Source organism: Oncorhynchus mykiss, chromosome 8, assembly GCF_013265735.2.
Source record: "Oncorhynchus mykiss isolate Arlee chromosome 8, USDA_OmykA_1.1, whole genome shotgun sequence".
Classification (NCBI taxonomy): domain Eukaryota; kingdom Metazoa; phylum Chordata; class Actinopteri; order Salmoniformes; family Salmonidae; genus Oncorhynchus; species Oncorhynchus mykiss.
The window spans coordinates 52,619,458-52,634,482 of record NC_048572.1 but is presented as its reverse complement, the minus strand read 5'-3'; the positions used below and the strand labels follow the sequence as shown (position 1 = coordinate 52,634,482).

General features: G+C 40.7%; 9 non-coding genes across 9 annotated transcripts; all 9 read left to right on the top strand.

Moving 5' to 3' along the window:
- Positions 1-1,483: 1,483 nt before the first annotated feature.
- Positions 1,484-1,556, top strand: trnav-aac. The gene has a single exon. It is a non-coding gene; the product is annotated as a tRNA-Val (tRNA).
- A 1,359-nt stretch (positions 1,557-2,915) lies between these two features.
- trnav-aac lies at positions 2,916-2,988 on the top strand. The gene has a single exon. It is a non-coding gene; the product is annotated as a tRNA-Val (tRNA).
- A 1,769-nt stretch (positions 2,989-4,757) lies between these two features.
- On the top strand, positions 4,758-4,830 carry trnav-aac. Its single transcript has one exon. It is a non-coding gene; the product is annotated as a tRNA-Val (tRNA).
- A 1,769-nt stretch (positions 4,831-6,599) lies between these two features.
- On the top strand, positions 6,600-6,672 carry trnav-aac. Its single transcript has one exon. It is a non-coding gene; the product is annotated as a tRNA-Val (tRNA).
- Positions 6,673-8,107: 1,435 nt separating this feature from the next.
- On the top strand, positions 8,108-8,180 carry trnav-aac. The gene has a single exon. It is a non-coding gene; the product is annotated as a tRNA-Val (tRNA).
- Positions 8,181-9,615: 1,435 nt separating this feature from the next.
- trnav-aac lies at positions 9,616-9,688 on the top strand. The gene has a single exon. It is a non-coding gene; the product is annotated as a tRNA-Val (tRNA).
- Positions 9,689-11,457: 1,769 nt separating this feature from the next.
- On the top strand, positions 11,458-11,530 carry trnav-aac. The gene has a single exon. It is a non-coding gene; the product is annotated as a tRNA-Val (tRNA).
- A 1,433-nt stretch (positions 11,531-12,963) lies between these two features.
- Positions 12,964-13,036, top strand: trnav-aac. Its single transcript has one exon. It is a non-coding gene; the product is annotated as a tRNA-Val (tRNA).
- A 1,435-nt stretch (positions 13,037-14,471) lies between these two features.
- On the top strand, positions 14,472-14,544 carry trnav-aac. The gene has a single exon. It is a non-coding gene; the product is annotated as a tRNA-Val (tRNA).
- The last annotated feature ends 481 nt before the right edge of the window (positions 14,545-15,025 follow it).

Here is a 15,025-nt window from a genome sequence, read left to right as displayed (position 1 = left end):
CTCTCCGACCTGTGGATCAATGTTGCCGTTTTTTTGGGGACCTCCACCATGCGATCTGTATGAATGTGACCAGACTGACAGCTTCTCTGAGCCAGGCAAATTCATTTATCAGGGTCATTGTAATGGATATATCCAAAGAAATGGCAATATAATCCAAGGTAAAACAAACAAAAATGTAGATCGTTTTCTGTCATTTCAGCTGCTTGATGTGATTGTGTGATAGATTTAGTTGGCTGGCTAGCAAAGGAAAAGAAGCTAGCCTGCATAGGTACAGTGCATTCGGAAAGTTTTCAAACCCCTTACTTTTTTCCACATTTTGTTACGTTACAGCCTTATACTAAAATGGATGAAATAAAATAAAATCTATCTACACACAATACCACATACTGACAAAGCGATAGCATATAGTTTTTATTAATGAAAAAAATATTTTAAAAATACCTTATTTACATACATTTTCAGACCCTTTGCTATGAGGCTGGAAATTGAGCTCAGGTCCATCCTGTTTCCATTGATCATCCTTGAGATGTTTCTTCAACTTGATTGGAGTCCACCTGTGGTAAATTCAAATGATTGGTCATTTCTGCAGCATTGAATGTACCCAAGAACACAGTGGCTTCCATCACTCTTAAATAGAAGAAGTTTGGAACCACCAAGCCTCTTCCAAGTTCCGGCTGCACACGATAATTCCCGGCTTCTCATGTCTACCTCACATAATATCCCAAATTGAGTACCACAGAAAGAGCCATAATACCCATTAAATATTTTAAAAATACCCTATTTACGTACGTATTCAGACCCTTTGCTATGAGGCTGGAAATTGAGCTCAGGTCCATCCTGTTTCCATTGATCATCCTTGAGATGTTTCTTCAACTTGATTGGAGTCCACCTGTGGTAAATTCAAATGATTGGTCATTTCTGCAGCATTGAATGTACCCAAGAACACAGTGGCTTCCATCACTCTTAAATAGAAGAAGTTTGGAACCACCAAGCCTCTTCCAAGTTCCGGCTGCACACGATTATTCCCGGCTTCTCATGTCTACCTCACATAATATCCCAAATTGAGTACCACAGAAAGAGCCATAATACCCATTAAATATTTTTAAAATACCCTATTTACGTACGTATTCAGACCCTTTGCTATGAGGCTGGAAATTGAGCTCACGTCCATCCTGTTTCCATTGATCATCCTTGAGATGTTTCTTCAACTTGATTGGAGTCCACCTGTGGTAAATTCAAATGATTGGTCATTTCTGCAGCATTGAAGGTACCCAAGAACACAGTGGCTTCCATCACTCTTAAATGGAAGAAGTTTTGAACCACCAAGCCTCTTCCAAGAGCCGCTGCACACAATAATTCCCGGCTTCTCAAGCCTTATTGTTTAATTAATTGACTAAGTAATTTCTGATTTCATTACGTTCTGACAGCGATAAATGTCCCACCCAGCCAAAGTCAGCCACACCCTTACTATTCCACTCATTGGGTTTCTATACTGTAGTGGTTATCACGTTCGCCTAACACGCGAAAGGTCCCCGGTTCGAGACCGGGCGGAAACACATTTTAACAAAGTGGTCCTTCGCACTTCTCAGTATTTGCTATTCAGACTTGAGTTTCAGTAGTGTATTGGTTATCACGTTCGCCTCACACGTGAAAGGTCCCCGGTTCGAAACCGGCCGGAAACATTTTGTAATATTCAATATTTCCCAATGCCCAGAGGCTAGCATTTGGTTTGAAACAGTTGAGGTTTGTCTAAACCTTGCTGTCTACCTCTCCGACCTGTGGATCAATGTTGCCGTTTTTTTGGGGACCTCCACCATGCGATCTGTATGAATGTGACCAGACTGACAGCTTCTCTGAGCCAGGCAAATTCATTTATCAGGGTCATTGTAATGGATATATCCAAAGAAATGGCAATATAATCCAAGGTAAAACAAACAAAAATGTAGATCGTTTTCTGTCATTTCAGCTGCTTGATGTGATTGTGTGATAGATTTAGTTGGCTGGCTAGCAAAGGAAAAGAAGCTAGCCTGCATAGGTACAGTGCATTCGGAAAGTTTTCAAACCCCTTACTTTTTTCCACATTTTGTTACGTTACAGCCTTATACTAAAATGGATGAAATAAAATAAAATCTATCTACACACAATACCACATAATGACAAAGCGATAGCATATAGGTTTTATTAATGAAAAAAGTATTTTAAAAATACCTTATTTACATATATTTTCAGACCCTTTGCTATGAGGCTGGAAATTGAGCTCAGGTCCATCCTGTTTCCATTGATCATCCTTGAGATGTTTCTTCAACTTGATTGGAGTCCACCTGTGGTAAATTCAAATGATTGGTCATTTCTGCAGCATTGAATGTACCCAAGAACACAGTGGCTTCCATCACTCTTAAATAGAAGAAGTTTGGAACCACCAAGCCTCTTCCAAGTTCCGGCTGCACACGATAATTCCCGGCTTCTCATGTCTACCTCACATAATATCCCAAATTGAGTACCACAGAAAGAGCCATAATACCCATTAAATATTTTAAAAATACCCTATTTACGTACGTATTCAGACCCTTTGCTATGAGGCTGGAAATTGAGCTCACGTCCATCCTGTTTCCATTGATCATCCTTGAGATGTTTCTTCCACTTGATTGGAGTCCACCTGTGGTAAATTAAAATGATTGGTCATTTCTGCAGCATTGAAGGTACCCAAGAACACAGTGGCTTCCATCACTCTTAAATGGAAGAAGTTTTGAACCACCGAGCCTCTTCCAAGAGCCGCTGCACACAATAATTCCCGGCTTCTCAAGCCTTATTGTTTAATTAATTGACTAAGTAATTTCTGATTTCATTACGTTCTGACAGCGATAAATGTCCCACCCAGCCAAAGTCAGCCACACCCTTACTATTCCACTCATTGGGTTTCTATACTGTAGTGGTTATCACGTTCGCCTAACACGCGAAAGGTCCCCGGTTCGAGACCGGGCGGAAACACATTTTAACAAAGTGGTCCTTCGCACTTCTCAGTATTTGCTATTCAGACTTGAGTTTCAGTAGTGTATTGGTTATCACGTTCGCCTCACACGCGAAAGTCAGTCACACCCTTAGTTTTCCAATCATTCGGCTTCTGTAGTGTAGTGGTTTTCACGTTCGCCTCACACGTGAAAGGTCCCCGGTTCGAAACCGGCTGGAAACATTTTGTAATATTCAATATTTCCCAATGCCCAGAGGCTAGCATTTGGTTTGAAACAGTTGAGGTTTGTCTAAACCTTGCTGTCTACCTCTCCGACCTGTGGATCAATGTTGCCGTTTTTTTGGGGACCTCCACCATGCGATCTGTATGAATGTGACCAGACTGACAGCTTCTCTGAGCCAGGCAAATTCATTTATCAGGGTCATTGTAATGGATATATCCAAAGAAATGGCAATATAATCCAAGGTAAAACAAACAAAAATGTAGATCGTTTTCCGTCATTTCAGCTGCTTGATGTGATTGTGTGATAGATTTAGTTGGCTGGCTAGCAAAGGAAAAGAAGCTAGCCTGCATAGGTACAGTGCATTCGGAAAGTTTTCAAACCCCTTACTTTTTTCCACATTTTGTTACGTTACAGCCTTATACTAAAATGGATGAAATAAAATAAAATCTATCTACACACAATACCACATAATGACAAAGCGATAGCATATAGGTTTTATTAATGAAAAAAATATTTTAAAAATACCTTATTTACATATATTTTCAGACCCTTTGCTATGAGGCTGGAAATTGAGCTCAGGTCCATCCTGTTTCCATTGATCATCCTTGAGATGTTTCTTCAACTTGATTGGAGTCCACCTGTGGTAAATTCAAATGATTGGTCATTTCTGCAGCATTGAAGGTACCCAAGAACACAGTGGCTTCCATCACTCTTAAATAGAAGAAGTTTGGAACCACCAAGCCTCTTCCAAGTTCCGGCTGCACACGATAATTCCCGGCTTCTCATGTCTACCTCACATAATATCCCAAATTGAGTACCCCATATAGAGCCATAATACCCATTAAATATTTTAAAAATACCTTATTTACGTACGTTTTCAGACCCTTTGCTATGAGGCTGGAAATTGAGCTCAGGTCCATCCTGTTTCCATTGATCATCCTTGAGATGTTTCTTCAACTTGATTTGAGTCCACCTGTGGTAAATTCAAATGATTGGTCATTTCTGCAGCATTGAAGGTACCCAAGAACACAGTGGCTTCCATCACTCTTAAATAGAAGAAGTTTGGAACCACCAAGCCTCTTCCAAGTTCCGGCTGCACACGATAATTCCCGGCTTCTCATGTCTACCTCACATAATATCCCAAATTGAGTACACAGAAAGAGCCATAATACCCATTAAATATTTTAAAAATACCTTATTTACGTACGTTTTCAGACCCTTTGCTATGAGGCTGGAAATTGAGCTCAGGTCCATCCTGTTTCCATTGATCATCCTTGAGATGTTTCTTCAACTTGATTGGAGTCCACCTGTGGTAAATTCAAATGATTGGTCATTTCTGCAGCATTGAAGGTACCCAAGAACACAGTGGCTTCCATCACTCTTAAATGGAAGAAGTTTTGAACCACCAAGCCTCTTCCAAGAGCCGCTGCACACAATAATTCCCGGCTTCTCAAGCCTTATTGTTTAATTAATTGACTAAGTAATTTCTGATTTCATTAGGTTCTGAGAGCGATAAATGTCCCACCCAGCCAAAGTCAGCCACACCCTTAGTATTCCACTCATTGGGTTTCTGTAGTGTAGTGGTTATCACGTTCGCCTAACAAGCGAAAGTTCCCCGGTTCGAGACCGGGCGGAAACACATTTTAACAAATTGGTCCTTCGCACTTCTCAGTATTTGCTATTCAGACTTTAGTTTCAGTAGTAAGTTGGTTATCACGTTCGCCTCACACGCGAAAGTCAGTCACACCCTTAGTTTTCCGATCATTCGGTTTCCGTAGTGTAGTGGTTATCACGTTCGCCTCACACGCGGAAGGTCCCCGGTTTGAAACCGGGCGGAAACATTTTGTAATATTCAATATTTCCCAATGCCCAGAGGCTAGCATTTGGTTAGAAACAGTTGAGGTTTGTCTAAACCTTGCTGTCTACCTCTCCGACCTGTGGATCAATGTTGCCGTTTTTTTGGGGACCTCCACCATGCGATCTGTATGAATGTGACCAGACTGACAGCTTCTCTGAGCCAGGCAAATTCATTTATCAGGGTCATTGTAATGGATATATCCAAAGAAATGGCAATATAATCCAAGGTAAAACAAACAAAAATGTAGATCGTTTTCTGTCATTTCAGCTGCTTGATGTGATTGTGTGATAGATTTAGTTGGCTGGCTAGCAAAGGAAAAGAAGCTAGCCTGCATAGGTACAGTGCATTCGGAAAGTTTTCAAACCCCTTACTTTTTTCCACATTTTGTTACGTTACAGCCTTATACTAAAATGGATGAAATAAAATAAAATCTATCTACACACAATACCACATAATGACAAAGCGATAGCATATAGGTTTTATTAATGAAAAAAATATTTTTAAAATACCTTATTTACATATATTTTCAGACCCTTTGCTATGAGGCTGGAAATTGAGCTCAGGTCCATCCTGTTTCCATTGATCATCCTTGAGATGTTTCTTCAACTTGATTGGAGTCCACCTGTGGTAAATTCAAATGATTGGTCATTTCTGCAGCATTGAAGGTACCCAAGAACACAGTGGCTTCCATCACTCTTAAATAGAAGAAGTTTGGAACCACCAAGCCTCTTCCAAGTTCCGGCTGCACACGATAATTCCCGGCTTCTCATGTCTACCTCACATAATATCCCAAATTGAGTACCCCATATAGAGCCATAATACCCATTAAATATTTTAAAAATACCTTATTTACGTACGTTTTCAGACCCTTTGCTATGAGGCTGGAAATTGAGCTCAGGTCCATCCTGTTTCCATTGATCATCCTTGAGATGTTTCTTCAACTTGATTTGAGTCCACCTGTGGTAAATTCAAATGATTGGTCATTTCTGCAGCATTGAAGGTACCCAAGAACACAGTGGCTTCCATCACTCTTAAATAGAAGAAGTTTGGAACCACCAAGCCTCTTCCAAGTTCCGGCTGCACACGATAATTTCCGGCTTCTCATGTCTACCTCACATAATATCCCAAATTGAGTACACAGAAAGAGCCATAATACCCATTAAATATTTTAAAAATACCTTATTTACGTACGTTTTCAGACCCTTTGCTATGAGGCTGGAAATTGAGCTCAGGTCCATCCTGTTTCCATTGATCATCCTTGAGATGTTTCTTCAACTTGATTGGAGTCCACCTGTGGTAAATTCAAATGATTGGTCATTTCTGCAGCATTGAAGGTACCCAAGAACACAGTGGCTTCCATCACTCTTAAATGGAAGAAGTTTTGAACCACCAAGCCTCTTCCAAGAGCCGCTGCACACAATAATTCCCGGCTTCTCAAGCCTTATTGTTTAATTAATTGACTAAGTAATTTCTGATTTCATTAGGTTCTGAGAGCGATAAATGTCCCACCCAGCCAAAGTCAGCCACACCCTTAGTATTCCACTCATTGGGTTTCTGTAGTGTAGTGGTTATCACGTTCGCCTAACAAGCGAAAGTTCCCCGGTTCGAGACCGGGCGGAAACACATTTTAACAAATTGGTCCTTCGCACTTCTCAGTATTTGCTATTCAGACTTTAGTTTCAGTAGTAAGTTGGTTATCACGTTCGCCTCACACGCGAAAGTCAGTCACACCCTTAGTTTTCCGATCATTCGGTTTCCGTAGTGTAGTGGTTATCACGTTCGCCTCACACGCGGAAGGTCCCCGGTTTGAAACCGGGCGGAAACATTTTGTAATATTCAATATTTCCCAATGCCCAGAGGCTAGCATTTGGTTAGAAACAGTTGAGGTTTGTCTAAACCTTGCTGTCTACCTCTCCGACCTGTGGATCAATGTTGCCGTTTTTTTGGGGACCTCCACCATGCGATCTGTATGAATGTGACCAGACTGACAGCTTCTCTGAGCCAGGCAAATTCATTTATCAGGGTCATTGTAATGGATATATCCAAAGAAATGGCAATATAATCCAAGGTAAAACAAACAAAAATGTAGATCGTTTTCTGTCATTTCAGCTGCTTGATGTGATTGTGTGATAGAGTTAGTTGGCTGGCTAGCAAAGGAAAAGAAGCTAGCCTGCATAGGTACAGTGCATTCGGAAAGTTTTCAGACCCCTTACTTTTTTCCACATTTTGTTACGTTACAGCCTTATACTAAAATGGATGAAATAAAATAAAATCTATCTACACACAATACCACATAATGACAAAGCGATAACATATAGTTTTTATTAATGAAAAAAATATTTTAAAAATACCTTATTTACATACATTTTCAGACCCTTTGCTATGAGGCTGGAAATTGAGCTCAGGTCCATCCTGTTTCCATTGATCATCCTTGAGATGTTTCTTCAACTTGATTGGAGTCCACCTGTGGTAAATTCAAATGATTGGTCATTTCTGCAGCATTGAAGGTACCCAAGAACACAGTGGCTTCCATCACTCTTAAATAGAAGAAGTTTGGAACCACCAAGCCTCTTCCAAGTTCCGGCTGCACACGATAATTCCCGGCTTCTCATGTCTACCTCACATGATATCCCAAATTGAGTACCACAGAAAGAGCCATAATACCCATTAAATATTTTAAAAATACCTTATTTACGTACATTTTCAGACCCTTTGCTATGAGGCTGGAAATTGAGCTCACGTCCATCCTGTTTCCATTGATCATCCTTGAGATGTTTCTTCAACTTGATTGGAGTCCACCTGTGGTAAATTCAAATGATTGGTCATTTCTGCAGCATTGAAGGTACCCAAGAACACAGTGGCTTCCATCACTCTTAAATGGAAGAAGTTTTGAACCACCAAGCCTCTTCCAAGAGCCGCTGCACACAATAATTCCCGGCTTCTCAAGCCTTATTGTTTAATTAATTGACTAAGTAATTTCTGATTTCATTAGGTTCTGAGAGCGATAAATGTCCCACCCAGCCAAAGTCAGCCACACCCTTACTATTCCACTCATTGGGTTTCTGTAGTGTAGTGGTTATCACGTTCGCTTAACACGCGAAAGGTCCCCGGTTTGAGACCGGGCGGAAACACATTTTAACAAAGTGGTCCTTCGCACTTCTCAGTATTTGCTATTCAGACTTTAGTTTCAGTAGTAAGTTGGTTATCACGTTCGCCTCACACGCGAAAGTCAGTCACACCCTTAGTTTTCCAATCATTCGGCTTCTGTAGTGTAGTGGTTATCACGTTTGCCTCACACGCGAAAGGTCCCCGGTTCGAAACCGGGCGGAAACATTTTGTAATATTCAATATTTCCCAATGCCCAGAGGCTAGCATTTGGTTTGAAACAGTTGAGGTTTGTCTAAACCTTGCTGTCTACCTCTCCGACCTGTGGATCAATGTTGCCGTTTTTTTGGGGACCTCCACCATGCGATCTGTATGAATGTGACCAGACTGACAGCTTCTCTGAGCCAGGCAAATTCATTTATCAGGGTCATTGTAATGTATATATCCAAAGAAATGGCAATATAATCCAAGGTAAAACAAACAAAAATGTAGATCGTTTTCTGTCATTTCAGCTGCTTGATGTGATTGTGTGATAGATTTAGTTGGCTGGCTAGCAAAGGAAAAGAAGCTAGCCTGCATAGGTACAGTGCATTCGGAAAGTTTTCAGACCCCTTACTTTTTTCCACATTTTGTTACGTTACAGCCTTATACTAAAATGGATGAAATAAAATAAAATCTATCTACACACAATACCACATAATGACAAAGCGATAACATATAGTTTTTATTAATGAAAAAAATATTTTAAAAATACCTTATTTACATACATTTTCAGACCCTTTGCTATGAGGCTGGAAATTGAGCTCAGGTCCATCCTGTGTCCATTGATCATCCTTGAGATGTTTCTTCAACTTGATTGGAGTCCACCTGTGGTAAATTCAAATGATTGGTCATTTCTGCAGCATTGAAGGTACCCAAGAACACAGTGGCTTCCATCACTCTTAAATAGAAGAAGTTTGGAACCACCAAGCCTCTTCCAAGTTCCGGCTGCACACGATAATTCCCGGCTTCTCATGTCTACCTCACATAATATCCCAAATTGAGTACCACAGAAAGAGCCATAATACCCATTAAATATTTTAAAAATACCTTATTTACGTACGTTTTCAGACCCTTTGCTATGAGGCTGGAAATTGAGCTCAGGTCCATCCTGTTTCCATTGATCATCCTTGAGATGTTTCTTCAACTTGATCGGAGTCCACCTGTGGTAAATTCAAATGATTGGTCATTTCTGCAGCATTGAAGGTACCCAAGAACACAGTGGCTTCCATCACTCTTAAATGGAAGAAGTTTTGAACCACCAAGCCTCTTCCAAGAGCCGCTGCACACAATAATTCCCGGCTTCTCAAGCCTTATTGTTTAATTAATTGACTAAGTCATTTCTGATTTCATTAGGTTCTGACAGCGATAAATGTCCCACCCAGCCAAAGTCAGCCACACCCTTACTATTCCAATCATTGGGTTTCTGTAGTGTAGTGGTTATCACGTTCACCTAACACGCGAAAGGTCCCCGGTTCGAGACCGGGCGGAAACACATTTTAACAAAGTGGTCCTTCGCACTTCTCAGTATTTGCTATTCAGACTTGAGTTTCAGTAGTGTATTGGTTATCATGTTCGCCCCACACGCGAAAGTCAGTCACACCCTTAGTTTTCCAATCATTCGGCTTCTGTAGTTTAGTGGTTTTCACGTTCGCCTCAAACGTGAAAGGTCCCCGGTTCGAAACCGGCCGGAAACATTTTGTAATATTCAATATTTCCCAATGCCCAGAGGCTAGCATTTGGTTTGAAACAGTTGAGGTTTGTCTAAACCTTGCTGTCTACCTCTCCGACCTGTGGATCAATGTTGCCGTTTTTTTGGGGACCTCCACCATGCGATCTGTATGAATGTGACCAGACTGACAGCTTCTCTGAGCCAGGCAAATTCATTTATCAGGGTCATTGTAATGGATATATCCAAAGAAATGGCAATATAATCCAAGGTAAAACAAACAAAAATGTAGATCGTTTTCTGTCATTTCAGCTGCTTGATGTGATTGTGTGATAGATTTAGTTGGCTGGCTAGCAAAGGAAAAGAAGCTAGCCTGCATAGGTACAGTGCATTCGGAAAGTTTTCAGACCCCTTACTTTTTTCCACATTTTGTTACGTTACAGCCTTATACTAAAATGGATGAAATAAAATAAAATCTATCTACACACAATACCACATAATGACAAAGCGATAGCATATAGTTTTTATTAATGAAAAAAATATTTTAAAAATACCTTATTTACATACATTTTCAGACCCTTTGCTATGAGACTGGAAATTGAGCTCAGGTCCATCCTGTTTCCATTGATCATCCTTGAGATGTTTCTTCAACTTGATTGGAGTCCACCTGTGGTAAATTCAAATGATTGGTCATTTCTGCAGCATTGAAGGTACCCAAGAACACAGTGGCTTCCATCACTCTTAAATAGAAGAAGTTTGGAACCACCAAGCCTCTTCCAAGTTCCGGCTGCACACGATAATTCCCGGCTTCTCATGTCTACCTCACATAATATCCCAAATTGAGTACCACAGAAAGAGCCATAATACCCATTAAATATTTTAAAAATACCCTATTTACGTACGTATTCAGACCCTTTGCTATGAGGCTGGAAATTGAGCTCAGGTCCATCCTGTTTCCATTGATCATCCTTGAGATGTTTCTTCAACTTGATTTGAGTCCACCTGTGGTAAATTCAAATGATTGGTCATTTCTGCAGCATTGAAGGTACCCAAGAACACAGTGGCTTCCATCACTCTTAAATAGAAGAAGTTTGGAACCACCAAGCCTCTTCCAAGTTCCGGCTGCACACGATAATTCCCGGCTTCTCATGTCTACCTCACATAATATCCCAAATTGAGTACACAGAAAGAGCCATAATACCCATTAAATATTTTAAAAATACCTTATTTACGTACGTTTTCAGACCCTTTGCTATGAGGCTGGAATTTGAGCTCAGGTCCATCCTGTTTCCATTGATCATCCTTGAGATGTTTCTTCAAATTGATTGGAGTCCACCTGTGGTAAATTCAAATGATTGGTCATTTCTGCAGCATTGAAGGTACCCAAGAACACAGTGGCTTCCATCACTCTTAAATGGAAGAAGTTTTGAACCACCAAGCCTCTTCCAAGAGCCGCTGCACACAATAATTCCCGGCTTCTCAAGCCTTATTGTTTAATTAATTGACTAAGTAATTTCTGATTTCATTAGGTTCTGAGAGCGATAAATGTCCCACCCAGCCAAAGTCAGCCACACCCTTAGTATTCCACTCATTGGGTTTCTGTAGTGTAGTGGTTATCACGTTCGCCTAACAAGCGAAAGTTCCCCGGTTCGAGACCGGGCGGAAACACATTTTAACAAATTGGTCCTTCGCACTTCTCAGTATTTGCTATTCAGACTTTAGTTTCAGTAGTAAATTGGTTATCACGTTCGCCTCACACGCGAAAGTCAGTCACACCCTTAGTTTTCCAATCATTCGGTTTCCGTAGTGTAGTGGTTATCACGTTCGCCTCACACGCGGAAGGTCCCCGGTTTGAAACCGGGCGGAAACATTTTTAATATTCAATATTTCCCAATGCCCAGAGGCTAGCATTTGGTTAGAAACAGTTGAGGTTTGTCTAAACCTTGCTGTCTACCTCTCCGACCTGTGGATCAATGTTGCCGTTTTTTTGGGGACCTCCACCATGCGATCTGTATGAATGTGACCAGACTGACAGCTTCTCTGAGCCAGGCAAATTCATTTATCAGGGTCATTGTAATGGATATATCCAAAGAAATGGCAATATAATCCAAGGTAAAACAAACAAAAATGTAGATCGTTTTCTGTCATTTCAGCTGCTTGATGTGATTGTGTGATAGAGTTAGTTGGCTGGCTAGCAAAGGAAAAGAAGCTAGCCTGCATAGGTACAGTGCATTCGGAAAGTTTTCAGACCCCTTACTTTTTTCCACATTTTGTTACGTTACAGCCTTATACTAAAATGGATGAATAAAATAAAATCTATCTACACACAATACCACATAATGACAAAGCGATAACATATAGTTTTTATTAATGAAAAAAATATTTTAAAAATACCTTATTTACATACATTTTCAGACCCTTTGCTATGAGGCTGGAAATTGAGCTCAGGTCCATCCTGTTTCCATTGATCATCCTTGAGATGTTTCTTCAACTTGATTGGAGTCCACCTGTGGTAAATTCAAATGATTGGTCATTTCTGCAGCATTGAAGGTACCCAAGAACACAGTGGCTTCCATCACTCTTAAATAGAAGAAGTTTGGAACCACCAAGCCTCTTCCAAGTTCCGGCTGCACACGATAATTCCCGGCTTCTCATGTCTACCTCACATGATATCCCAAATTGAGTACCACAGAAAGAGCCATAATACCCATTAAATATTTTAAAAATACCTTATTTACGTACATTTTCAGACCCTTTGCTATGAGGCTGGAAATTGAGCTCAGGTCCATCCTGTTTCCATTGATCATCCTTGAGATGTTTCTTCAACTTGATTGGAGTCCACCTGTGGTAAATTCAAATGATTGGTCATTTCTGCAGCATTGAAGGTACCCAAGAACACAGTGGCTTCCATCACTCTTAAATGGAAGAAGTTTTGAACCACCAAGCCTCTTCCAAGAGCCGCTGCACACAATAATTCCCGGCTTCTCAAGCCTTATTGTTTAATTAATTGACTAAGTAATTTCTGATTTCATTAGGTTCTGAGAGCGATAAATGTCCCACCCAGCCAAAGTCAGCCACACCCTTACTATTCCACTCATTTGGTTTCCGTAGTGTAGTGGTTATCATGTTCGCCTAACACGCGAAAGGTCCCCGGTTCGAGACCGGGCGGAAACACATTTTAACAAATTGGTCCTTCGCACTTCTCAGTATTTGCTATTCAGACTTTAGTTTCAGTAGTGTACTGGTTATCATGTTCGCCTCTCACGCGAAAGTCAGTCACACCCTTAGTCTTCCAATCTTTCGGTTTCCGTAGTGTAGTGGTTATCACGTTCGCCTCACACGCGAAAGGTCCCCGGCTCGAAACCGGGCGGAAACATTTTGTAATATTCAATTTTTCCCAATGCCCAGAGGCTAGCATTTGGTTTGAAACAGTTGAGGTTTGTCTAAACCTTGCTGTCTACCTCTCCGACCTGTGGATCAATGTTGCCGTTTTTTTGGGGACCTCCACCATGCGATCTGTATGAATGTGACCAGACTGACAGCTTCTCTGAGCCAGGCAAATTCATTTATCAGGGTCATTGTAATGGATATATCCAAAGAAATGGCAATATAATCCAAGGTAAAACAAACAAAAATGTAGATCGTTTTCTGTCATTTCAGCTTTTTGATGTGATTGTGTGATAGATTTAGTTGGCTGGCTAGCAAAGGAAAAGAAGCTAGCCTGCATAGGTACAGTGCATTCGGAAAGTTTTCAGACCCCTTACTTTTTTCCACATTTTGTTACGTTACAGCCTTATACTAAAATGGATGAAATAAAATAAAATCTATCTACACACAATACCACATAATGACAAAGCGATAACATATAGTTTTTATTAATGAAAAAAATATTTTAAAAATACCTTATTTACATACATTTTCAGACCCTTTGCTATGAGGCTGGAAATTGAGCTCAGGTCCATCCTGTGTCCATTGATCATCCTTGAGATGTTTCTTCAACTTGATTGGAGTCCACCTGTGGTAAATTCAAATGATTGGTCATTTCTGCAGCATTGAAGGTACCCAAGAACACAGTGGCTTCCATCACTCTTAAATAGAAGAAGTTTGGAACCACCAAGCCTCTTCCAAGTTCCGGCTGCACACGATAATTCCCGGCTTCTCATGTCTACCTCACATAATATCCCAAATTGAGTACCACAGAAAGAGCCATAATACCCATTAAATATTTTAAAAATACCTTATTTACGTACGTTTTCAGACCCTTTGCTATGAGGCTGGAAATTGAGCTCAGGTCCATCCTGTTTCCATTGATCATCCTTGAGATGTTTCTTCAACTTGATCGGAGTCCACCTGTGGTAAATTCAAATGATTGGTCATTTCTGCAGCATTGAAGGTACCCAAGAACACAGTGGTTTCCATCACTCTTAAATGGAAGAAGTTTTGAACCACCAAGCCTCTTCCAAGAGCCGCTGCACACAATAATTCCCGGCTTCTCAAGCCTTATTGTTTAATTAATTGACTAAGTAATTTCTGATTTCATTAGGTTCTGACAGCGATAAATGTCCCACCCAGCCAAAGTCAGCCACACCCTTACTATTCCATTCATTGGGTTTCTATACTGTAGTGGTTATCACGTTCGCCTAACACGCGAAAGGTCCCCGGTTCGAGACCGGGCGGAAACACATTTTAACAAAGTGGTCCTTCGCACTTCTCAGTATTTGCTATTCAGACTTGAGTTTCAGTAGTGTATTGGTTATCACGTTCGCCTCACACGCGAAAGTCAGTCACACCCTTAGTTTTCCAATCATTCGGTTTCCGTAGTGTAGTGGTTATCACGTTCGCCTCACACGCGGAAGGTCCCCGGTTTGAAACCGGGCGGAAACATTTTGTAATATTCAATATTTCCCAATGCCCAGAGGCTAGCATTTGGTTAGAAACAGTTGAGGTTTGTCTAAACCTTGCTGTCTACCTCTCCGACCTGTGGATCAATGTTGCCGTTTTTTTGGGGACCTCCACCATGCGATCTGTATGAATGTGACCAGACTGACAGCTTCTCTGAGCCAGGCAAATTCATTTATCAGGGTCATTGTAATGGATATATCCAAAGAAATGGCAATATAATCCAAGGTAAAACAAACAAAAATGTAGATCGTTTTCTGTCAT